Source organism: Scyliorhinus torazame, chromosome 1, assembly GCF_047496885.1.
Source record: "Scyliorhinus torazame isolate Kashiwa2021f chromosome 1, sScyTor2.1, whole genome shotgun sequence".
Taxonomy (NCBI): domain Eukaryota; kingdom Metazoa; phylum Chordata; class Chondrichthyes; order Carcharhiniformes; family Scyliorhinidae; genus Scyliorhinus; species Scyliorhinus torazame.
Window position 1 is genome coordinate 161,896,920 of NC_092707.1, and position 26,112 is coordinate 161,923,031.

The 26,112-nt window shown below is 47.8% G+C and overlaps 1 protein-coding gene across 1 annotated transcript in view; it reads left to right on the top strand.

The window, feature by feature from the left end:
- The window catches only part of LOC140415849 (cAMP-dependent protein kinase inhibitor alpha-like), a 209,516-nt gene that overhangs the window by 57,234 nt on the left and 126,170 nt on the right, over positions 1–26,112 (top strand). Inside the window, exon 2 of the mRNA XM_072501088.1 lies at positions 15,418–15,520. The gene's annotated coding sequence lies outside the window, so the exon portion shown is untranslated. The remainder of the gene's footprint in view (positions 1–15,417; positions 15,521–26,112) is intronic.

Below are 26,112 nucleotides of genomic sequence, written 5' to 3' on the forward strand. Positions count from 1 at the left end.
TTAGTCGCCACATTCTGGTGCCTGTTCGGATACACAGAGGGAGAACTCCGAATGTCCAAATGACCTAATAGCACATCTTTCGGGGCTTGTGGGAGGAAACCGGAGCACCTGGAGGAAACCCACGCAGATACAGGGCCCCTGGTGCTGTGGAGGCATAGTGCTAAACACTATGCTACCGCAGATTGGGCCCTAGATAGGGCGAGGGTTGGTGCAGACTTGATGGGCCTCCTTCAGCACTGTAGGGATTCTGTGATTCTATTAAATTAAGGGCCCAGGGACACCTGGCTGCAAATGAAGCTGCACAAATGGGGCAGACAGTCGGGCTGAATGACCCAGTCGATCGCCCGCTGCCCGGACCTGTTAATGGAAAGTTTCTCCAGCCCCGGGAGCAGGTTTACGAGGAGGTTCTCCTCCTCCTTCCCCACCCCTCTTCTCACTGCGTCCCTGTCGATATTGAGCTTGGGGCTGAAGTTCAAACAAAACTTTAATTTAAAAAAATTGATTAAAATGTAAAAGCGGTGCAGCCTAAAACATGTAACTAGACATGGTTCATGGACTCCACAAAAGGCAGGCATCTGGGAGTCTGTGAACCGGTGGCAAGGATGGCTGCATGGCACTGCTGCTTGCAACACCCTTCACCCCAGATTGAGAGGAAGGATTCCTTCATATCAGGACCACCAATGGGGATCTCTGCCACCGAACGGCAACCAGGCTTGCCAAGGTGTGTCCGGGAGAAGGACAAGCAGGTGGAAGTTGTGCAGTAGCAGCAGAAGGTTACGGGGCTTGGGGCCAATGTGGAATTCTGTCCGAGCAGGGTATCGCTCAGACGGGAGTCCACCACAACGTGAGACTGCGAGTGCTGTTATGTCTGAGCACATCTGTTTTGAGGTCACGGATGGCATCGGCTGCGAGCTGGACACCAGCTGCCACTTGATGTGCCAATTCGCGGGATGTCACCAGCCTACTCCGCTACCACCGACCCTGGTCACTGCGGCAACCACAGCTGTCCATTCCTCCAGCCACTCTAAATAGTGCTGGTGGGGTGTGGATCCCCGAGTAGCGGCTCCCTGACGACAAGTCACTACTCCTGATGGGGGAAAGCTGCAACGTGAGGCGATCATGTTCCAATCTTTGGGAAAGTCCTGCCTGGTAAAAGATAGGCAGTGCCCGCAGGGAGTAACTAAGTCCCCTAAGTCCCCTCAGGCCTATGAACATATCATAGTTCAGGGTGCGCACCTGGCAGAAGAAATACATTGCCAGGGCACAACATTGTGGGGGAGGCCCAACGTAGAGGTATCGTTGAAGGGTTGGAACACAGGGCTGGTACGCCCTTTAAATATAGAGATTGTTGAATCTGAATGCCCCAACTCCAGACCTCACAAAAATGAACCACTGGAGTCTCGATGGAGAGTTTGGTAGATGGCTACCAAGTCAAGGGACCCGACCAGGTTACTTAACTGCACTGGCCATCAAGGCCGTCCCATGTCCTGAAGGTGTGGTTAACTCCAGGCCCCCCCCCCCCCCCCCCCCGTAAGGATGATGCACTCGCCCGCGTCGATAGTGCTAAGAAGTGTCAGACTTGCTGAAGCGGCAAGGTAGCCATTAAGCTGGCGCCACTTGTTCCGGTTTATTTTTAGTTTCCCTTTGGCAGAAGCACGTGAAGCACAGAGTCCACCCAGCAGTCAAGAGTTAGTTGCATTCTGTCTCAACGACCGCGGTTTGGTTGAAGAAAATCCTTGCGTTCCCCAGGAGGTGAATGCCGACTCAATGTAGGGCACGAGGGCATCCACTTCCTTACTGCAGGTTGACTCCAACTCCTCCCCTGTGCCCACCATGGGCCGCTGTCCTCCGATCAGTTGCTGTCTAGGTCCTCCGCCATATTTTGACGGACGGCCCAGACCCAGCAACTAGCCCCAAATCTGCCTCGATCCCACCCCTGGGAGAATGACAGACGGGTTTCCCTCGGGCTCCTCTTGGGGTATTGGGCGAGAGGTAGGTGGTGGCTCAGATCCTCGCTCTGACACCAGGTTACGAAAATCTCCATTAAAAAGTTCCGGAAGTGAGGTGCTACGCCGAGTGTTGGGATGGAGAGGGGAGGCCCTCCTTGCCACCGCCACCCAGTGATGTAGGGTCAGCCATCCCACCTGGCGTTATAAAAATGAAAGCCACGGGTGCAAAATTGCATCAGGTGGATCAAAATTGCACGGTGGGGGTGGGGTGGTGGTGGTGGTGTCTCTCCCTCACGGGGTGGGGTGGGGGTGGAATGGTGGTGTTTTTCTCACCCCCCACTGAAAGAAGTGGCGTGTCTTTCAGGGGATTGCTTGCACAAGGGGCCCCCCCCCAACTCTGGTGACTCCCCGGCATTACCCCCACCCCCCCCCCCTTCCCTCGACTGTCTGCTGACGGAGACGTGGCTTGTGTAAGACTACCACCGGCATGAAGTCGTGCATTCTGCAGCTGTCACCATTGGGGCCTGGTGCTAAGACGATGTTACGCACATCACCAGGGGCTGAGACATCAATGGGCCTGGGATTTTGTAGGGCGACTTGGGGTAACGGAGCTGGTGGTCAAAGGCATCTGGTTTTCAGGCTTGGGGGTCTTGGCGATGCATACCTGTTTGGCCCTTTCCGGCCCTGTGAATGCTCTCCCTTCTGGTAGCCGAGGTGTCATTAGCCTCCCGCCTGGCCTCCTGTTGCAGAGGAGTAGTTGTCCTGTCAGGGAAGTTCGAGTGCATGGAGGTGTGGGGGGAGGTGGTGCTCCACAGAGATGAAAGGCAGGACATTTGGGAGTATTACTCCCTCTGCGATGGCCACCAATGTGTCCACCGCCAGGTAGGTTCCACCCACCATGAGCCCCTTTCCCAAGGTGGGATGGACCGCCTGCTCGGCCATCAGGAAAAATACAGCTTTGTGAGGTTACGACAATGGTTGAGGGGTGACGATGCATGCCATTGCATGCTACAGTGATCATGGTAGGGTGGGTGGAGCAATCGAGAAGGTGACGGGCCCACGGAGCAGTGGGGGCCTTGGAAGCCACCTCGCCCGCATAGGTGGCCCTAGAGGGCTAATGGCGAAGATGGAGTTGCCATTTACTTGGACAGTGCTGCACCCACCCCTGTGTGGTATGGGTAATGGAATGATAGGGAGGAGGAGAGCGAAGTGTTAGTAGTACTCTCTTCCCCCTTCCCCATGCCTCCACCCATCATCTGGGGGCGAGAGCGAGACACAGATGGGAGGGAGATATAGGAGGGTAGGATACAAAAGGATGGGCGGTACCCCTGAATTGATGGAGAGGCGGGGTTGGTCTTCAAAAGGTCTTCGGTGCAGTTATGAGCGGCCCAACTAAACAGTCCACGGCGTTTTCTATGTCCCAGTTACACCTTATCACACTGTCCTACTAATGCATCAGCCTCCCTCTTACTCAATCGGTGGCTGGAAGGACACGACACAACATCATCTTCAGCCCAGGAGGGTCCCAGCTTACAAATACGTGTTCCAGGCCTGTCTCGGCACAACCGATGGATGGGAGTAACCAAGTTCACCAACCTCCCACCATTCTTCTTATCTGGCTAGATGTTGCAACAGCCTCCTGTAGCCCGCTGCGAGGCCTCCATGCTTCAGACTCTAGGCCCTTGCAGCTGATCAGGCAGCTAAAGAGTCCCAGTCTCCCCCTTCCTTCCTCCCTCTGCTGTAGGCTGCAGGTGTTGCTGATGTGCAGTCAGTATTAAGCTGGCCCAGGCTCAAGCCCAGGCCCAGGGACTCACCTGCAGACTAGACTTGCCTCGCTCGCTCTCTCAGCAGTGGAGACGTGCTCTGGCCCAAAGCAAGCCAGAAGAGAGTAAGAGCTTCCCTTCTCCCGTCTCCATCCCAAGCAGCAGGTCTTCTCTCCTTCCTCCTTTTCCTTTCTCCAACGTTCCACATAACATGCTAACCACTAATCAACAAGGAAACATCACTGTTCCATTTTGGTACAAAATACAAAGCTATATCGTCTCTTTTTCACAAGAAAAGCAAACCCACAGTATCACCCCTCGGCAGGTTCCTCAACAGAAACAGAGGATAAGCATGTGACTGTGTTATCATGCCCAGAACTTTGTCATAGAAATGATCTGTCCATCAATATGTGACTTGTTCCACGTATCAGTGCCATTCTCCGTCCAGAAGGCGCAGCTGTGCAGATCCTCCCAAATTTCACCGGAATAAAATCCTGACATCCACATATTCCACTAGCGCTCAAGGTGCCGTTCATCATCATTGACTTCCAGCATGTTTAACCTGTGGTGACGTGCCCGTTCCATGCAGCACTCCCCACGCCAGCAATCTGTGACAGCATTTCTTCAATGGCGTTAGCAAGTGGCTCATTTGAAACATTGTCGTGCATCAGTCTTCTTGCTTCTCACAGTCAAAAGGAGTTAAAGTGACCTTCAGCATAGAACCAAGAACAGGGCTCTGTCCTGGAAATGTTTGGTAGGATAGACAGTAGCTGCAGTTGCCTCTGTTATGGATATCCACACATTGAAAGGTGGCTTGAAGACCTCACGGATGAGAACCCCCCCCACCCCCAACCTGGAACGCATTGGCTCCCTGACCAAGCACCCGGTCTCCTCTCCCCACTCCCAAGGCATTGGGGCAACAGCAGTGCCCGAGAGCTACATGCTGGAAATGGCTACTCACCTCCTCTGTTTCCCTCAGCTGCCATTGCACCAGCTTCATATTTTTAAAAAAGGAGTACTAAACGACGCCTGCGTGATTTCTTGCTGGAGAGTCGATTAATTCCCGGGAGGCTGTTACATTCGACTTTAATCTCGCTAATGAAATGGAACTTGGTGCTAATTGGGGTCAATGATATGCCCTCCATATTTGGGTGAGATCCAGAATTCGCCATCGGGAGCTGGCCGGTTAGATGGCAAACTGATTTACACTCGGTCTGGATCTCAATCTCCTCTTATTTAACCGTCTCATCCAGATCTGCGCCAGGCGTGCCGCCGTGGTTAAATCGAGCCTGATATATTACTGAAATGTTAAATTCTCTTTTCTCTAAGATGTCCATTGACCTGCTGTTCACTTTAGTTCTATTATTATCGGAATCCATCGACTGCGGGGGTTGGGGGTGGGGGAATGAGAACATAAAAATTGCTTATTCTGTAATGTTCAGAAATCTGTTTCTTGCCTCTCTCGGTAAATACATTTATGATTTAACACAGGGTTTGTTAGATATATATCTTGCAAACAACTCCAAGAATGAGTGTACTGGCATTTTATAGTGTTGGCTCTTTGATCTGTCTTACTAAGCAGTAGGAGCAAGTGCCAGGATTAAATAATTACGTGATTTCTCGCAACTGTATTTTCTGGATCACCATCTCTGGATTTCCTCTTTTAGCTCCTGCTCTCACCCTGAAGTCAGTCCATTTAAATTCAAGTTTGCTTCTTGAATCTTCATGCACAAATACTCATGTATTTTATAGATAATATTTCTATATATATATGCCTAAGGAGCATGATAGCTAGGCCCACTCACCCACCCTATCCCCATAACTCCAACCAGCCTGCAGATTTTGGGACACTTGAGGGGCAAGTAAGCATGGCAAGTCCATCTAACCTACACATCTTTGGACTGTGGGAGGAAACCCACCCAGACACTGAGAGAACGTGCAAAATCCACACAGTCACCCAAGGCTGGAATCAAACCCAGATCCCTGGCGCTGTGAGGCAGCACTGCTAAACCCACAGGTGCTTGTAGCATAGGGTTGTCAAGATGTCATTGTGTGACCACCTGCCTCCCAACTGTCCCATCCACTCTCCTGCCATTGGTTGCCAACTTGTCCATTCACAGGACAACACACATTTTCCCATTTCAATTGGAAAGCAAATAGGATGATTCTTAACTGTCAGTCATACACCCTGTTTTCTATGACAAGCATTTTTATAACAAGTGGAAAAAAAAAACCTCTTGAACAGTCGTGCTCTGGAGATGAATCATCTTAGTTCTTGAAGACTCAGTAACATCCTGAGAAATATGTAAGTTAGGCCTGGCCCCATAGTACAGTTGGAACACCTGAGACGTACTCCAGATACACAACCCATGTGAAATGGATGTTAAAGAAACTTGACTCTCCGTGTTGGGAGCCACGTCTCTTCATGTAACCTGGTTCCTTTGTATTTGCTGCTGTGTGTATTTTTCTACCAATTGCATTGCTATTTTGCTTGTTGGCTGCTTTGCCAAGAAGCAACATTATAGTCGGCTTCTTTTAAACTATACTCCAACCTCTAGCTATGCCTTTTTCTCTTGGACTATTTAAATACGCTATCAATGTGGTTACCCCCCTGGGCATCCTGTTGTATTTGCAGATTTTGAAGAAGGGATAGGATCAATGTAATGTTAGGATTACAACCCTCTAGGATTGCCCCGGGAGTCTCTGTGAATTGAAGGTAGATCTCCATCCAAGATGGGAGAAAAATTTGTGGGGTAACAAAAAAAAGAGGATGTGTAGTCAAAGAAAGGTTAATAGCCAAGCATCATCAATGGGCTAATTAGAGGATGTTTGTGTTCTAGTTGGCATGGGAAAGGTGTATATTGCAAGGATGGATATGCTGGATGCACCACCACTGATCGGGATCGAGTTTTCACCACTCCATCCCAGGCCAACTTTCTCCCCAGTGATTTGGAGCACTTGTGGGTGGGAGTAAAGCATTCATGGTCAGAAGGTCAACACGAGGAGTGGGAAATTAGAGGGTGAAGGTCATGTAATGAAACCTCCGAAGTTGACAACCGAAGGAAGCCTCCAGCCAGATGTACGTTTTGTTATGATATACCCTTATACTGCCAGCTGCATGTACTTAAGCAGATGATACCCAAAGATATTTGAAGGGATCTGCATATGGAGTATAAGTATAGAATTCTACGAGGAGATCATCACTGCACTTTGCACAGTTCGACAGCCAGAATGAAAAACGCCTTTCATGGGAGGAACTGTTCTGTCGAGATTGTGAAGGTAATTGCTGTGCTTGGCTATCGTATTGTTGAGGAACTTCCGGTGACGTCATGTGAGAGCAAGTTGCACGAAAGGTGGCTCCCGACAGGGTCTTTGTTTTTTAATTCCTTTTGCCCGATTTTGGGGGAATGTTTGTGTCCAAACCCAGTTAGGTGATCTGGGAACATTTTACTCGATGGAGTTTATGTTGAAAGTTTCAACACAAAAAGCCCAGGCTGATAGCTTGGCAAGAGAGTCTGAAGGAGAGAAGATGGCAGAGGCTGCCGCGCCCATTACAATGGACACGCTAACTATGGTGATTGTGCACGAACTGGAAACATTTGGGAAGCAGATGGACAGGCAGTTTGAGCAGCAGGGTAAAAAGATAAAGGACGCCTTCAAAGCCCCATCGAGGAAGCATTGGGCCCAGTTAGAGAGAAGCTGGGTAAGACCTTGAAGGCTGTGAAAGAGCAAGGCGAGACACTGAAGTGCAGGGAGGAGGCCTTGTCGCAGCATGAGGGGTGGTTTGCCTCGGTGAAAGCGGAGTTGATGCTCATGGCGGAGAGTAACAAGGGCCTGAGGGCAAATGTGGAAGATCTGGAGAACAGGTTGAGGTGGCTGAACCTAAGGATGGGGGGGCTGCCGTAGGGAGCGGAGGGCTTGAGGTCAACTGAGTACTTCTCTGAGATGTTCTCTCGGCTGGGGAGTGGGAGAAGATTTTCACTCTGGAGTTGGATAAAGCCCAGCGGGCACTCCAGCAGAAGCCACGGCCGAATGAGCCACTGCAGGTGGTGATTATCCACTTTCCAGAGTAGTACGCATCTATCAGGACAGTGGGACTAAGCTGACAAAGAGGTGTGCGGTCTTCAACAAGGCAAATTTCTACAGCAAAGGAGTGCAGTTCTGGGTGGTGTACCCGGTGTGACAAGGGACTTGAAAGATCATTTCTTTGATACACTGGAGCAGGCAGAGCCTTTCATTAGAGAGAAGGGGCTCTCTAATGAAGGCCTCTGCCTGGGGGAGGCTGGGGTTAGCTAAGGTGGCAGGTGAGTCTGCAAGCCTGCGGGTGGTTCGGGGGTGGAGGGGAGAGGATACTGGAGGGGTGTGGGGTCGAAGGGGAGCGCTAAGAGTGACAAGGGGATTTTCTTTGTCTCATCCTTGGGGTGAGGCTAGTAACCATCTTGGGTGGGTCTGGGACCCAGGAATTTGTAAGGAAGGGATGATCTATTACAGTGGTAATGGCTGACTCGGGGGTGAGAGACCCCCAACAAGGGTTACTCACCAGGAAAGTGCAGGGCCTGAGGGGGGGGGCGGGGGCGATGAAAATTTGGGTAAGAGTTTGGGTTTGGGGGCCGATGTGATGTTCTTGCAGGAGACTCACTTGCAGGTGCAGGACCAGACTAGGCTGCTGAAGGTCTGGGTGTGCCAGGTTTTGTATTAAAGCTTTGATGGGCAGACAGCCTATTTTTGCAAAGACATTACAGGAAGGATGTAATTGCTCGGGAGAAAGTGCAGAGCAGGTTTACAAAAATGTTGCCAGGGCTAGAAAAGTGTAGCTACGAGGAGAGATTTGATAGATTGGGGTTATTTTCCTGAGAACAAATAAGGCTGAGGGCTGACTTGAGTGAGGTGTACTAAATTATGAGGGGAAGAGATAGTGGACAGGATAAAATTGTTTCACTTGGTGGAGAATTCTAGAACCAGAGGACATAAATTCACGATCAGTGGCACAAGATTTAAAGGGGATATGAGGAATAATTTTTAAATGCAGAGGGTAGTGGGTGGGTGGAATTCGCTGCCGGAGTTGGTGGTGGAGGCAGAGACCCTAAACTCTTTTTTAAAAGTATGTGGACCTGCACCTTAAGTGCTGCAAACTGCAGAGCTATGGACCAGGTCCTGGAAGGTGGGATTAGAAAGGGTATCTGGGTGTCCTCGGGCTGGCATGGACAAGACGGGCCGAATGGCCCCCGTCTGTGCTGTAACTTTTCTATTCGTCCATTTTCAGGCGGGAGATGTTCTGGCTGATCGGGGAGGGGTTGGGTCAATTGGGACAATGTAAATCTTATAAGGCAGTTTCTTGCCACAATACCGGATTTAGACATGCACCAAATGATTTTTGGGGGTCGGAATACAACTGTGTGCTGGACCTGAAGCTGTATCGCTCCAGGCCAAAGCCGCTGGCTCCTTCGGGGATGGCGAGGGTGTTAGCTGCATTCATCGAAGAGCGAGGAGGTACAGACCTGTGGCGGTTTATGCACCCTGTGGGTGAGGAGTTCTCATTTCTTTTCTCCCCGGTGCACTCGGGGATAGATTTCTTTGTCATGGGTAGGACTCTCCTCCCCATGGCGAAAAAGGCGGAATATTCTGTAGTGGTTATTTCAGATCAAGCTTCGCATTTGGTAGATCTGATGTTGGAGGCAGGCCGGATGCAGCGCATGGGATGGAGGTTGGATGTAGGGTTTTTATCACATATTGGGGTTCTGCGGGTAGGTCTCTAGAGCCATGAAGGAAAAAGTGGAGTTTAATGAGAACGTGACAGTCTTTCCCCCTCTACTCTGTAGGAGGTGTTGAATGCAGTGATTGAGGTGTTGGGTGCTCTGAGGTACAGACAAACCAACACGGTTGCGATTGGTACAACGCAGTTTTATTCCAACTAACTATTTACACATCTGACTTGGTACTCAGCACGTTGTGACTGTGTGAGTGTCTTGCTAATGAGGTCCTGACCCTGTGCTGTCTCCAGATGCACTGGCCAGGAGGTGTCGTGTTTCTTGTCTTATACTGTGTCTGCTCTTGTCTGTGATTGGCTGTCGTGTTATGTGTGCTAATTGGTCTGTCTATCATTATGTATGTGTTATGATGTATGTTTGAATATCATGACCGTGATTAGTTATTATTATTGTACAAGGCACAAATGGATGGGGAGGCCAAGAAGGAACGACAGAAGTTGGTGGATGAGATCCTGGGAGCAGATGTTGGCTTTGCGAGCGACTCGACTCCAGAACTATTGGCGCACAGGAAAAAGCTGCAAACGCAGTTTAACTTGCTGTCTATGGACAGGGCAGTGCACAAGCTGAGGTATTTGAAGGGCCTGGTGAAGGAGTATCGGGAGAAGGCCAGCTGTTTCTTGGCACACCAGTTAAGGTGATAGAGGCTGCTAAGGAGATTATGCAGATGAGGGAGCCGGGTTTTTGGGGAGGGGAGGGTGGATTGTGGTAGGCTGGGGAAAACTGGAGGAGCTGCTAGGATTGAGGGAGGTTCAAACAGCCTTGGGAAAGATACAGACGGGGCGATACTGGGGTCGGAGGGGTTCACAATAGAATTTTAGAAGAAGTTTGCAAATCGATTTGGTTCCGTTCTTGATGGGGATGTTTAATGGTTCACGGCAGCAGGGTTCTCTCCCGGAGATGCTAAATCAATCTCCTTCACCTGAAAAATAATAAGAATCCTACAAAATGTGGTTCATAGCATTAATTTCACTGCTCGATGTAGACGTGAAGCTTTTGACCAAGATCTTGGAGCTGTGTCCTGACCAGATGGGATTTGTGAAGGACCCCAAGTTGTGGTTTTCACCCCAGCAGCTGGGCCGGAACTGGAAATAATCATGTCGCTGGGTGCAGAAAAGCGTTCGATAGGTTTGAGTGGAGGTACCTCTTTGCGATGTTGGGAGAGGTTTGGGCTGGGCCCTGGGTTTGTGTCATGGGGGTGGTTGCTGTGCGAGGCTCTTTTCGCTAGCATGCGTACCGACACCATGAGTTTTGCGGTTGTTACGACTGCATTGGGTGACGAGGCAGGGGTGTCCTATGTCTCCCCTCTTGTTCACATTGGCGTTTGAACCATTAGCAATTGTTCTGAGGACTTCAAATAAGCGGAGAGGAATTGTTAAGAGGTGGGGTAGGACACAGAGTGGAGAATCGGCGCCATTGGCGCTGGCGTGGTCGGCACGGTGCCGGTCGGGGGCTGATCTTCGCGGCCGGCCTGCAGATTCTTGACCCTGGATGGGCCGAGCGGCCGACGTCAAAAAGCAGAGTCCCGCTGGCGCCGTCCACACGGGAACGCGGCGTGGAAGGGTCGGGGGGCAGCCTGTGGACCGGCCTCTCTGGCTGGGGGCCTCCTTTCTTCCGCACTGGCCCCTGTAACCCTGCGCCATGTTGCGTCGGGGCCAATGCATTGAAGGAAGCCACTGCGCATGCGCGGATCCCGCGGCGCACAGTTGGTGCCGGGATCAGCAGCTGGAGCGGCGTGAACCGCTCCAGTGCCATGCTGGCCTCCTGTAGGGGCCGGAATTGCTGATCCTGGGGTCATGTTGACGCCGTCGAGAAACGCGACGGTGTTTCCCACGGCGTCAACACTTAGCCTCAGGATCACAGAATCCTGCCCCTAATGCATAAAACGTTAACGGGGTGTATTTTTAAAAACTCTATTTTGAGAATGAAATTATAGGAAACATCCAGTTCAACTAGTTTTCTCCAACATTTGCTTCATTTGAGTACTGATGGCATTAATCCAACGTCTGACCATCTTATGTAGGTAGTGTTCAGAAAAACGTCATTTTTTTGAGTTGAGCACAAAGTCCGGCACCTTCTACCCTACTTGTACAGTGATCTAAAACAACTTATTTTGTCATTTTCTTGGAACTACATATATAAATCCCTCATAGCCAAAGCTTAAAACAACATCTATTATTTAACTTGTATTCTTGTCATCCAGCACACTGTTCAATCCACTTTGCCTTCCAGTGATCTAATTTATCCGTGGGAACCATGCAATCCTGGGTACTCACTGATTCTATGTTGTTCCGGTAATGGTGATTACTCCTAATTCTTCATCTCTTTCCAGCACTCCTGCCATCGCAGTGTCATCTGTCAGGGCTTCAGGTATCCTCCTCGGCTGTGGGTCTTGCCCTCTCTGAACTCCTGCTCAATAAAGAATTGTTTTGTTCTCATTAAAAATGTTAAATTCAGCACTTTGCTCAATTCACCTGGCATGAACTTAAAGTAAAGGAATGCAGCTTGCGCATTCTTGACAGCAAGTTACTTCCAGCTGTGACCTTCTGCTCAATCCTTCCCTCCCACTATCAACTCCCAAGTGTTGAACTTCCGCTCTCACCACGCTGACCTTGAATACTCTGGCTTTACGACCTCCTGCAAGTGCTCTGGGACTTAGAATGTCAAATCGCTGGGTTGCAAGGAGGGGAATGGAGAGAACTCGGCTCCAACCACTGAGCTGCTGTGTTTATTTTTCATAACCGACCTTGAAAAGAAACTATGGAAATCAATTATTTGTGATGACTACAGCAGCTGAGTATGAGCCAACCCTAGGAGGAGCGATTAAGAGCATCTGCCTGGTGTTGTTGTCCTCGTGGCGTCACCTGTCTTCTGTGCTTGGCCTCACTTGGTTCCAAGCTCAGAACACACCAGTACTCCAACAGCTGGAAAGATGTGTATTTATGTAGCATCTTTCACAACCTCTGGATGTTCCAAAGCACTTTACACTTTGGAAGTATAGGCACTGTACTGTAGGAAACATGAGCTTCTGAATGAGAGACAACTGCTGCCTTGGTCCTTTTTAAATAGTGATATAATAAAGTGCATTCACAAAGATAAGGTGAGAAATATAAATACAACTGAATATAATGCATAATAATTACAACAGTCAATGCAATTTGGGACAACTGACCTAAAGCGCTCTAGATTTTTTTTTATTACTTTACTGTCCTCTTTGCTGGCATCTCTGTCGATCTCAGTTATTAGATTTAGTGTCACCATATGTTTCATTTTCCACCATGTTCCTGCATCGTGAGTTTGTGTTTTATCAGATCCTGAGGGTATTATTACATCATAGTCCAGTTTCTGCCTCCATTCCTCTTTTAAAATGTTCTTTAATGTTCCATGTTCACCATTGCTCTCTAGCTGCTCCACCAGCCATCATAGGTCCTCTATTACCCATAACCAAAGCCATGGTCAATCTGCTAATTAGCACTTACATGACAAGACCCTATCGGGCAACTGTAATCAGGAAGGGATTAATTTATACCAGGAAATAAAAAGAGTGCAGGTACACAGAGGAAAAGGTATATACCAGGAAAGGTTTAAAAAAAAAAAAAAAAAATCTCTTGTCACAAGTCGGATTATATTGGCACTGCAATGAAGTTACTGTGAAAAGCCCCTAGCCGTCACATTCCGCCGCCTGCTCGCGTACACAGGGAGAATTCAGAATGTCCAATTCACTTAACAGGACTTGTGGGAGGAAACTGGAGCACCTGGAGGAAACCCACGCAGATACAAGAGAGAACGTGCAGACTCCACCCGGACAGTGACCCAAACCAGGAATCGAACCTGGGACCTATTGAAAGACCGAAGATTGAGATGAAGCCAGATCAAGAAATACAGAAACCAGAAAGACCGAGAGAGACAAACAGAAATAGTGATAATAATAGCTCAAAAATGAGGATTGAAATCAACGAAAGGAACAAACCAAGAGTGAGATTCACAAGAAGATCAAAGGAGCAAAATGGGAATGAGATTTTGAAAATGACATTATTATTTGAAGAAATCACTGATGGGAAAAATATTTGTTAGGAACTTTGTAATGGCACTGCACATTAATCCATACTGTAGCATTTGGGATTGTTTTTTGGTAGCCTCTTCTAATTCTTCAGAATAGTTCAAGGAGTTAATTTCAAAAGAAAAAATAATTAATGGGATGTGGGCGTCACTGGCTGGGTCAGCATTTATTACCGCCCTAATTGCCCTGAGTGGACTGCTTAGGCCATTTCAGTCAACCGCATTTCTGTGGTTCTGGAGTTGCATGTAGGCCAGACCAGGCAAGGACGGCAGATGAGTGAATTTATGCCGATTGACAATTTTTAGTATTGAATTCAAATTCCACCATCTGCTATTGTGGGATTCAAATCCAGGTTCCTAGAGCATTTCCCTGGGTCTTGGGATTACTAGTCCAATGACAATACCATTGTGCCACCACATCCCCATCATCGGGGCTGAAATGTATTCCTTAATGGTTGCCATTTTGATCCGACTGGATATGTGCAATGCAAACATTTTAAAATTCAGATCTGCTGCATCCCTGTAAATTGCAGTTATATTACTTGAAGCAGTGTGCAAATCTGGTGGGGATTTGCAGATTAACACAATCACAAGCCAACAACTAGCTGCTGCAGAGATTTGACTGTAGTATCCTTTATAAATTTACAGATTTGTCTTGATCATTTCACAATTGATGCAAGAGCCAATATGCCCATCACTTGAGACTATAGATGTGCTGTTATCACAGCATGGTATCAGTGCAGCAGTAAACCTATGTGGATTTTTCATACAATTGTTGCGCACTTTATAAAAGAAAAATCTCGAAATAATGTCTGTACTTTCGTTGCACACTTGAGAACTGCCTGAAAATTCTGACCTCTGCTCACACACAAAGTAAAAATACTGTAACAACACCCTGGGCTGGTTTGGGTCAATTCCAGCCCCCCCCCCCCCTGACCTGGAGTTGCGACACAATTGAATTAACAAATAATTCTTAGAAAAATACCCGTGTTTGGCCCTTGGCTGCCCAATGCTTACATTCACCAGGTTTGTAAGTTTAAACACAATTAGTTTTTATTAATAGCAGGAACTATAATGAGATATGCAGCAAATACAATTGGTTAACTGTCACCTAATTCCTAATCCCCCACTTTAACTTCCCCCCACCCCCCCCCCCCAATACCCCCCACCCACTATACATAGACACGCAAGACAAATCAACACGGGTGAAAATAATAAGTAAAAGATGCGAGTCTTTGTTTTAGATGGTTGCTTCTAGCACACTTTCCTCCAAACCAAGCTCTCAGTTTGAAATTTCTGCTTTCCAGTCTGTAATGGTTTTCATTGTAGATTCATTCAGACAGCAGCTTTTATGGAGAACAAAAACAAGAGAGATAGTAGGTCCTTTCCCTGGAGTGTCCAGGATTCAAACTGAACCTCCCCGGCTCTCCGAAAATCAGGCCACTCAAGCAGGACCCAATCACCATCTGTTACTGGGCAGAATGCAGCATTTTGTCCTATTCATTGGCCACCAGCCAACCAATCAAACCGAATCTCAGCACATCTCTCTGGTGCCACAAAGTCTTTGCGTTCTCCTGTTCGAACACTAGCATCAAATGCTACGTTGCAACTTCTTGAATTCCTCATTTTCTCTGTTGCTTGACTTAAAAAATATTTAGGCATCCATGGATTAAAAGTGATAATGGCCAAAATAAGAAAGGGGAAATAAGGGAATCAACAGATAGGACACTGACAGTGAGGCATTAGAATGCTCATGGTGACTAGAAAATGGTACTTGGCAAGGGGTAACAATTTAGTGAATGGAGCAGAACTGAACAAGAAGAAAATGTGGAGTCACTTCTATGTTCCACTAACAATCTTTCTTTCCAACATCTTTCACAGATTGGGAGCAGTCAATATAAAGATGGAAAGGGTCTAATCTTGGAGCATAACAGATTGGGACAGAGTCATTTTGGAGAGTGCTGAATCGTGATTCTGTGAGAAGGTAGGCTGCACGGAGGAATCCGCAAAGATACATTTGGAGCAAAGGAAGAGGAGGATGAAGAGACAAAAACTAATACTATTACATTTTTAGTTTCACTGAATGGGCAATTAAGCTGAGACTGTTCAAACAGTAGCCTTTTAATAACATCAACTTGTATTTGACACTTAATAGGAGCCAGATCAAACCTTTTTACACCCAAGTCATATGTGATAGTTGGGTAGATAGTGAAAAGTTGTGTCAAATAGGTAGATTTTAAGATGTCTTGAAGAATACAAGGTCCACAACTTGGGGCCAAGGCAACTGAAGACATGTCCAGGGGCTGGATTATCGGCCGGCTGGATGTTCCGTTTTGCTGACATCCCATGGGTTTCACGACGGCGTGGGGCTGCCCCACAATGGGAAACCCCATTGACCAGCCGGTCTAACAGAGCATCCGCCGGCGGGGTGAAATAGACATGTGGCGTGGCGGGACGGAGAATCCAGCCCCAGATATTTACTGAATTCAAATTTCACCATCTGCCATGGGGAGATTTGAACTCGGGTTTGTACAGAATTACTGAGCATTCCTGAATTGTGAGTCCAGCAACAAAATCACTATCCCACTGTCGTCTGTGTTTGAAGGCATCTCCACCAATGGTGGAGAAATTAAATTCCGGAATGCTGAAGAGTCAGAATTTGAAGGATGCATATATCTTGGAGGGTTGTAGGGTTGGATGAGATTACAGAGATGGCATTTGAAAATAAGGATGAGAATTTTAAAATAGAGGTGTTGTCTAACTGGAAGCTGATGGGTCAGTGAGCCCAGGGTGATGTGTGAATAGGGCTTGGCGTGAGTCAGGACACTTGATATCAAGGTTATGGTTTCGCAATGCCTATGTTATGGAAGCTTGCGCTTTAAGGGCAGTATAAAATCAACTCTAATCTCCCAGGATAGCATCAAAATGCATTTTGAACTTGCTGAATGCCTCCATCATCTTGTGTACCAGAAAATTATTTGAACAGCCATTTTTCTATTCCGTTAAAAAAATTTTTAAAGTCCTGCGACCTGTGCTAAATTATTTTTTTATAAATTTAAATTTATGCTCTCCAGTCCTCCTAACCCCTCTATGCACATGCACAACCTTCCCAGTGTTGTTAATCATTAATCTGCTTTCCAAGTGTTTTTTTTATTTCCTTACTGCTGTGTAATGCAGTGCTTGAGAGTTTTCAAATCTTCCCTTTTGAGATGCATCAGTGTTAGATTGTAAATTAAGTATTTTTATCATTCTTCAATTGCTTGCTTTTGTTAGTCCTTCATTAGGCCAAATTTCCAAAATCATTATGGGGGAAGTATTTCTCTGGATGAAGAGTGCATTAACATTCTAAATATGTTCCATGGTAACCACAACAATAAATTCCTGCCCCCTTTTTCCCGCCACTCCCCATTTATGTTGTTACTATGAAGTATTGTTTGGACCAGTTGTTGTTGGCAATGCTGTGCCCACAGTGGTAGGAAACAGATCCTAACCTCCTGATTTCTCCACACAATGTTTTAATTGACTTAGTTTCTTAGAGATGGAGGAATATTAAATATTTACATAGGATTTGCCCCAATTTGTATATGCCAGTGTTTACGCTCCATCCAAGTTTTCTTCTCCATTTCATTCAGTCCATCAGCATAACCCTCTATTCCATTCTCCGTTGTCTTTATCTAGCTTCCCTTAACGCACCTATACTTTTCAACTATTCTTGAGGCAGCAAGTTCACCATTTGAACCACTCTGGTTAAAGTCGTTTTTCCTGAACTCGCTATCTAATTAGTGGGGCGGGATTCTCCGACTGCAGGCCGGGTCGGAGAATCGCTGGCGGGCTACACTAATTCGCCACGCTGCCCCGACGGTGTGGTTGGCGCGGCGCCGGTCGCGGGCCGCACGATGCAGCCGGCCCACCGATTCACCGGCCCACCCATTCTCTGGGCCGAGCAGCTGTAAGAAAAGAGCAGAGTCCCGCTGGCGCCGTTCTATCCTGTTCTGGGCCGGCGGGAGTCAACGTGTAAGGGTCGGGTGGCGGCCTTTGGAGGGGAGAGGGGGGTCCGACCCTGGGGGGGCCTCCGATGTGGCCTGGCCCTCGATCGGGGCCCACCGATCGGCGGGCCGGCCTCTGTGGCTGGGGGCCTCCTTTCCTACGTGTCGGCCGCTGTAGTCCTGCGTCATGTTGCGTCGGGGCCGGTGCGTTGAAGGAGGCCACTGCGCATGTTGGCGCCGGTGCCATTGCGCATGTCCTCGTTGGCGCCGGTGCAACTGCGCATGCGCGGATCCCGCGGCGCACAGTTCGCGCCGGGATCTGCAGCTGGTGCAGCGCGAACCGCTCCAGCGCCGTGCTGGCCCCCTGGAGGTGCCAGAATTAGTCATGGGAGCGGCCCGTTCACGCCGTCGTAAAACGCGACGGCGTTTATGACGGTGTGGACACTCTGCCGTGGGAATGGAGAATCCCGCCCCACATATCCTGGGCGGGATTCTCTCAGCCCGGGGGCTGGGCCGGAGAATCCCTGCTACTGCCGCAAATCGCACCACACCGCCCCGATGCCGGCACACGATTCTCCGCAGAGTGGAGAATCAGCGCCATTGGTGCTGGCGTGGTTGGCGCGGTGCTGGTCCCCCCCACCAATTCTCGGCCCGGGATGGGCTGAGTGGCCGTCGTAAAAAAGCTGAGTCCCGCCGGCGCCGTCCGCACCTGCTCTCAGCCGGCGGGAACTCGGCATGGAAGGGTCGGAGGGGCGGCCTGTGGGGGGTAATGGGGGGGGTCCGATCCGGGGGGGGCCTCTGATGTGGCCTGGCCTGCGATCGGGGCCCACCGATCGGTTGGCCGGCCTCTCTGGCTGGGGGCCTCCTTTCATCCGTGCCGGCCCCTGTAGCCCTGCGCCATGTTGCGCGGGGTCGGTGAGTTGAAGGGAGCCACTGCGCATGCGCGCGTTGGCGCTGGGGCCACTCTGCATGCCTGGAACCCGCGGCTCCCAGTTGATGCCGCGATTAGCAGCTGGAGTGGGCTGAACCGCTCCAGTACCATGCTGGCCCCCTATAGGGGCCAGAATTGCTGATCCTGAGGCCGTGTTGGCGCCATCGAGAAACGAAACGGCGTTTTTGACGGCGTCAACACTTGGCCTCAGGATCACAGAATCCCGCCCCTTGTATTTATTGCTCCAAGTTTACTTTTTAACATCAGTGGAAATGTTGTACATTTGCATTGCATGTTGTACATGTGCATTGCAAGGGGATATGAGGACCCGAAGTCATAAGTTTAGTTGACTAAAAAAATATCTAATGACCTCTATTGGGTCACCCTTTGGCCTGCCTATTTCTTCTAGAAAAGAAAGCCCCAACCTGTTCAATCTTTCCTAATTGATGTAACCTCTCAGGATGAAGAGAAATGACTCCCATGCACTTCATAGCACCTGACCCTGACAGTGGGGAAAGGCAAAGTTTGCAAGCCCCTCCCTTTTGGCTGGGGCAGAAATGTCGTACAGGGAATCTTCGATCAAAATCTAATAGAATATGGGTCACAATATGACTTGCTTTAAATGTTACAAAAGTAACTTTACTACTCTTCACTAATTTTAATTAAAGTATGTAAGATGCCAAGAAAATGACAGATGACATTTAATGCAGTCAAGCTAAAAGTGCCTTGGGTGTGCTGAGCAGTTGCTGACCTGTTTGGGGCTATACAATGATGAAGATGTACATTACAGCAAAGGGCAACTGATTTGAGTTGTTGGGTGAAATAGTTTGAATTTTCCTTGAAGAAACAATAGTGGCAATATGATGGATGCATGTTTCCTGCCTCCCATCCATTGACTCTGTTTACACCATTCGCTTGGGAAAGTGGGCAGCATAATCAAAGACCCCTCCCAACCGGGTTATTCACTCTTCCAACTTCCTCCTTCGGGTAGGAGATACAAAAGTCTTAAGAACACGCACTAACCGATTCAAAAACGGCTTCTTTCCCACTGTTACCAGATTCTTAACTGACCCTCTTGTGGACTGATCTGATCTCTCCACACCTCTTCTCTACTGAGTAGCACTACACTCCTATATGCTTCACCCGACGCCAATGTCTATGTATGCCCTATGTTTTGTTTCATGTATGGAATGATCTGTCTGGAATGTACGCAGAACAATACTTTTCACTGTGCCTCGGTGCACATGACAATGAACAAATCCAATCCAATTTGGGTTTGAAATTCAGCTGCAAAACATGCCTGAACTTGGAGGCCCTAAGCCTGACCCAAATTGGATGTGAACTGGAGCAAAGTGCTGGCACCTGTCATTGAATCATAGAATCGTAGAATTCACAGTGCAGAAGGAGGCCATTCGGCCCATCGAGTCTGCACCCGCCCTTTGAAAAGGGCACCCTACCCAAGCCCACACTTCCACCCAACCTTTTTTAACACTAAGGACAATTCAGCATGGCCAATCCACCTAACCTGCACATTTTTGGACTGTGGGAGGAAAACGTAGCACCCGGAGGAAACCCACGCAGACACAGGGAGAACGTGCAGACTCCGCACAAACAGTGACCCAAGTCGGGAATCGAACCTGTGTCCCTGGAGCTATGCAGCAACTCTGCTAGCCACTATGCTACCGTGCTGCCCATATCTCCACCGGCATCATGCCGTTATGTTGATTTGAAACTCCGATCGCATGGAGCATAAATACTGGCACAGACAAGTTGGGACAAATTCCTCCATCTCTGTAAGAAAGGATGTCACTGGAAGCAGTCCTCTGGAGATGAGGGGACTGCAGCAGCCCTCTTGCCGTATTCTGAATAATTGGGTGTAACCATGCTTGACTCCTACTTTGCTTATTGCAGGTCCATTTTAGTCAGTGGGCTCTAAAATGGTACGTTATTTTCGGTGGCTGCCAGGGATATCTAAAAATTGATCCAATCCAATTTTGAACCTTTTTTATCAGGTTTCTTTGTGTGTGGGGGTGGGAGGGGGAGGGGGGGGTGCGCTGTGGATGATGGTCCTCAATTGGGTAGTCTTGCACCCAATCAGGTCCAATTTCTACTCCTGTAATTTTCAACGGTTGGATTTGAATTGCTCTCCACAAACCCAAGCATCCTTTGGGCTGGGTCTAACAGCAGAATAAATAGGTGGATTTATTATGTTTGTGAAAATGAGCGGGTAATATTGAAATACATTGGATTAGAAACGTTTTGGCTTTATGTTCACTTTTCTGTTGTTACCAAGGTGATTGTACTGCTCGTGTGCTTTGGCATTGTAAATCGCTGCAGCATCTCCCCCCATCTCCCAGAGTGTTTTCTGAAATGACATGACATCTGGCTATCTTTACAGCCATAAGGATTATCTCCGTGTGTTTGTGTGCAGGGATGATTGTGTTGCTTCTAAATGAGTATATTTTTAGAAACAACCAGCTATCAAGCAACACTTGGCAAATTTTTGCAGTTTATGTTCCTGGGGTCATGTGTGCAACCAGGTGCTAAATAGCTGTCTTGGCTACAGTTCAAAAGCTCCAATGAATATTTGTACAACCAAAACAAATGCACCCTTCAGATTTGACAATTCAATCACAAGCTTGACATTGCTTTGATAAGGTGATTTAAATTGTCGTCCTTTTCCATTGCAGGTGATCAAGCCCATGCAAATTGTTCTATGGTTGAGATTCAACAAAAACTAGGGCTTAATTTGAGGCTCAATTGAGGGTGATCTAATTTGGGGGGTTTTCAAACTGCAGGTCGTGACCCGTGGGCAGATGTCAGGAGAATCACGGGACAAACGGTCGTGGTGTTCCAGATCGTAGGAGAAGTGCCTAAGTCGCGATCGGTTTTTAAGAATGCTGGCTGCAACCAGCCTTCAAACATGAACAATGGAGTCAGAAGTGGCGGCAGAGAGCAGGTCACGTGCCCGGCACGTACACTGACGTCATGTGCCCTAACATTTGTGCTTCGGTGTGAAATCATGGAGGAGATATCCTCAATTTTGTAGCTGCCAGAAAACAACAGGACTGTGAAGAACTGAAGATGGTAATTTTGTAATGAGGAAGAGAGGGCCAGAAACACAAACAGGCCAGAATCTCACAACTGAATTTGCTGGAGAGCTGCTCAGGAGAGCCTATGGCAAGATGAAACCATGCTGGCGTGAGCAGCTCAGGATAGTCCACAGCAGAACAAAGCAATGCTAGTGTGAACTGAAGACGGAGCTCTAGGGCCTCTGGTGAACAACCCATTAAGAAGAAACTGAAATTGGGAACAAAGCAGTACAAAGCTGATTTCTTGAGGTATGGCTTCGTTAATTGTGCTGATGCAAAGCCCATGTGTGTTATATGCTGGGAAGTACTGGAAAATAAAGTTTAAAACCCTAAACATTTCAAAGGCAACTGATGTCCAAGCATGGCGAGTTAGAGGACAAGCCACTTGATTTTTTACAAAGGATGCAGCGAGAACCCAAATCATCAGCTGAAGCCTTTAGCAGAAATGTAATATTGAATGACAAAGCAAGTGAGATTGTGAGGACCAAGCAGGCTCACCTGTCGCGTTAAAGGTAAGTGAAAATGGTGGGTCATAAAGTTTGGACGGCTGGTAGAAGTCTTGGGGGTGGGGGGAGTGGGGAGTTTGAAAAACACTGTTCTAATTGATGCATTCAGTTCTAATTGATGCATTCAATCCTATCAAGGGATTTGATGGGGTAGGTGCACAAAAATATTAGGTTTGTTTTCTGGTCTATACTTAACTTTCAGACAATGGCCTTAGTGATGCTGCAAATTGATTCAATTCCTCCCTGGCTTAGGATAGGGGAAAATCAAAGTAATTGCACCTGATTGCTATTCAATTAACATTGGTATGAACAGGAATAGGATGAGCAATAATGGTTCTCATGCTGAATAACACGCAGTTAGGTGAAGAATGGCAACTAAGTGTACAAGAGGTTTCATGCTGTCCAGAAGATTGTACCACAAAGGTGAATAGAAACATTAAAAAGGACCATTACTTCTCCAAGTATTATTACCCATTTTAAAAAGGGGAGACAAATATGAAAGGAATAGTGCTTTAGTCTGCCTATACCGCATAGCATAATTATATATCTAGAAATCAGGGGTGGCACAATGGTTGGCGTTGCTGCCTCAGCTCCAGGGACCCGGGTTCAATTCTGACCTCGGGTGACTGTCTATGTGGAGTTTACGCTTTCTCCCTGTGTCTGCGTGGGTTTCCTCCGGGTGCTCTGGTTTTCTCCCACCGTCCAAAGATGTGCAGGTTAGGTGGATTGGCCATATCCTTTTATTAAAACAGTAAAAAATATATACAAGGCCAAACAGTACAAACACTAATTTTGTGTTGGAGAAACAGGTACCCTTCCCTCAGTACCAACGTACAGGGAAGGGGTGTAGGATGGGCTGATTTAGCTCTGTGGGCTACACAGCTGGTTTGTAATGCAGAACAAGGCCAGCAGCGCGGGTTCAATTCCCATACCAGCTTACCTGAACAGGTGCTGGAATGTGGTGACTAGGGGCTTTTCGCAGTAACTTCATACTTGTGACAATAAAAGATTATTATTATTATTCTCTGATTATTAAAACCGTTCACAACGCAGTTGTACAAAAAACAAACGGTACAAGCACTAAACCTTGTGCTGGAGAGATCCGATACCCTCGCTTCTGTACCAACAGAAGGGAAAGGAAGGGTGTGTGGTGGGGAGAGAGGGATTCGGGGTGTTGGTGGAGGGGGTCAATAGGACACAGCCTGAACTATCTACGGAGGCAGAAAAACAAAAGAACCTTCAGTTATGATGTGCCAGATTCTGGGAGTCCCCAGAGGGGGTGAGGGGCGACACACTGTCAGGTATGAGTGAGCCCTGCACCCCACTGATGATAAATTGCCCCTTAGTGTCCAAAAGGTTAGATGGGGATATGGGGTTAGAGTAGAGACGTGGGCTTAAGTAGGGTGCTCTTTCCAAGGGCATACCCGATGGGCTAAATGGCCTCCTTCTGCACTGTAAATTGTAAATTCTATGATAAATGATTTTCTTCCCACCAGCTGTGTGTTTTTGGCAGCAGAGGCAGCCTGCCAGCGGGAACTACCGGTCCCGCTGTTGTCAACAGGATTAGCACCCCTCATCGCTGGGAAACCCGTCCGCTAGCGTGGGACTGGGATTTCCCGCTGCTGTGAACAGCCAGTAAATCCCGCCCGATAAGTTCGACATTAAGCATCCCAAAAAGAGCATGGATTGTTTTTATGATGTGTCGTATTGGACAAATGTAGGCATTTTTCAATGAGTCCCTAATGCATGTTTGCTCTTGCTTCCATTTTTCATCCTCATCACTGATTTAGACAGCACAATAGAGTGGGCAAGACTTAGAAGGTGTTCCTTTAATTCTCAGAATAGAACTGAAAATGTTACATTGACAATTTAAAACCTGGTGAGTAATGGATTTGTAGAAATGTAGGGGGCAATTCGCCGAGCCACGCGCTGGGCCGGAGAATCGCTGCCATTTGCGCTGGCGCGGTACCTGCCGCGGGCCGCTGGAATCGGTGGGGCCGCTGATTCTCCGGCCTGGATGGGCCGAGCGACTGCGCCTATACGACAGAGTCCCGCTGGCGCCGTTCACCCCTGGTCGCTGCCGGCGGGAACTCTGCGCGAACGGTCGGGGAGCGGCCTGTGGGGGGGAGGGGTCTCCTTCACCGGGGGGGGGGGGGGGGGGGGCCTCCGATGGAGTCTGGCCCGTGATCAGGGCCCACCGATCGGCGGGACGGCCTCCTTGCCCCCCCCCCCCCCCCCCCCGGGCCTACATTCTGGTGTGGCCGGCCCCTGAACACTGACGCCCTATAGGGACCAGGATCGGTCGTCCCCGGGCCCGGTTTGCGCCGTCATGAAACGCGACGGCGTTCATGACAGCGCGAACGCTTGGGCTCCATATTGGAGAATCGCCCCCGTAGTGTTTTTTCACGGCATTGGCCAGGGAAATTATTCAAAATCGTTCCCACAGATATTACTTCACCAGAAGGTTTTCTCTCCTGAATGTAGGAGGTGACTGTATTGCTGCCTTCCTTAATCATTCATAATTTGAAGAAATCAACACCTAAAATAGCTCATTGCCAATCAGTCAGGCTGAAATGTCTTTGCTCATTGGATAATTGTTACAACCTTAATCACATTTGGCATTAGCACAAACTGTAATGAACACAACTCTTGGTCATAGCAGTTCACTTAATTTCATTTGAGGATTAAAAGGCAATTTTGAGGTATCCTAGGATCTAGAGTGTCAATATATATGCAGGCCTTACAAAGAGAACTTCACAAAAACAGCAGCATAAGTAACCAAGGCTAACACCCTGCTTAGTGCAGTTAATAAAAATTAGTGGGTAGTTGCAGGTCTAAAATGCAACATCAGACCCAGTTATTTCAATTTCCTCCCTTGGAAGGCTAGAATTTGGGAATTTTCCAACAGTGACATTGAGTATATTGAATGTGTACAATTGTTTCTTTGTTACTTCAATTTGTATTCAATTTCTCCTTTTTCTGCTGTAATTTCTATTTCCGGATGGATGATAAATACGAGTGAGAAGAGAAGAAAATTGTCTTAAAAATCAAATATAATTTTCTTTTGAATATACTAAAATAATAGTGAACTGACAGATTCACATTGGATTTCTTCATGGTAAATTGGACACTTGTGATAAAGGAGGGAACACTATAGCTTGCAGCATATATGTTGGATATCTTTAAGGTCACAGGATCTAATTGTTGTAAATGGGCAAATTGTGAGTTTGATTTATATGTTGATTGCTCTGTAGGTTGGCAGCTGGTTGTAATTTTGTGGCTGTTCTTTTAAGGTCAGGGAAAATTAGAAAGAAATAACTGGCCTTTTGTGAAAAGTTGTTTTGTGTTTCAATAGCCGTGAATTGGAGTGTGACCAGACTTCTTTAAATATACATTTAAAACAAAATGATTTCCAAGTGATATTTGGGATCCTTCCTTATTGTCAATGTCTCCTAACTCTTTCTGACATCTGAAGTCTGCTTAGCTGAAACACCACCGTTGTACAACCAAAAGTGGCTGCATTACAAAAAGTACTTAATTAGCTGTAAGGCACAATGCGATGTCTGAAGTTTGTTAAATGTAAATTCCTCCTTACTCTGCAAGAGGCATTTTGTGCGTCCACACAACCTTTAGTGTCCCTGAAGGATCTATGTTGGGTCCTGTTCCTCTTCTCATCTATATGCTGCCCTTTGGTGACATTGTTTGAAAAAACGTCATTTTCCATATGTACACTGTAGCAGCTGGTCCTACCTTGCAACCACCTCTCTCAATCCTACTTTATCTCTAAATTGCCAGGTGATTTGGCTGGCATCCAGTACTGAATGAGCAATAATTTGCTGCAATTAAATGTTGGGAAGACTGTTGTTTCTCATCACAAACTCTGCTGTCTGTCTGCTGATTCCCTCTTGCGGCAACAGTCTGAGGCTGATCCAAGTTAGTCACAGCTTTGGTGTCTAATTTGGTCCCAAGATCATGTCTCTGACCACATCAGATGGTCCATTTCCATTGGTTCAGCTACTGCTGAAATCCTCGTCCGTGCCTTTGTTACCGTGTAAACTTGA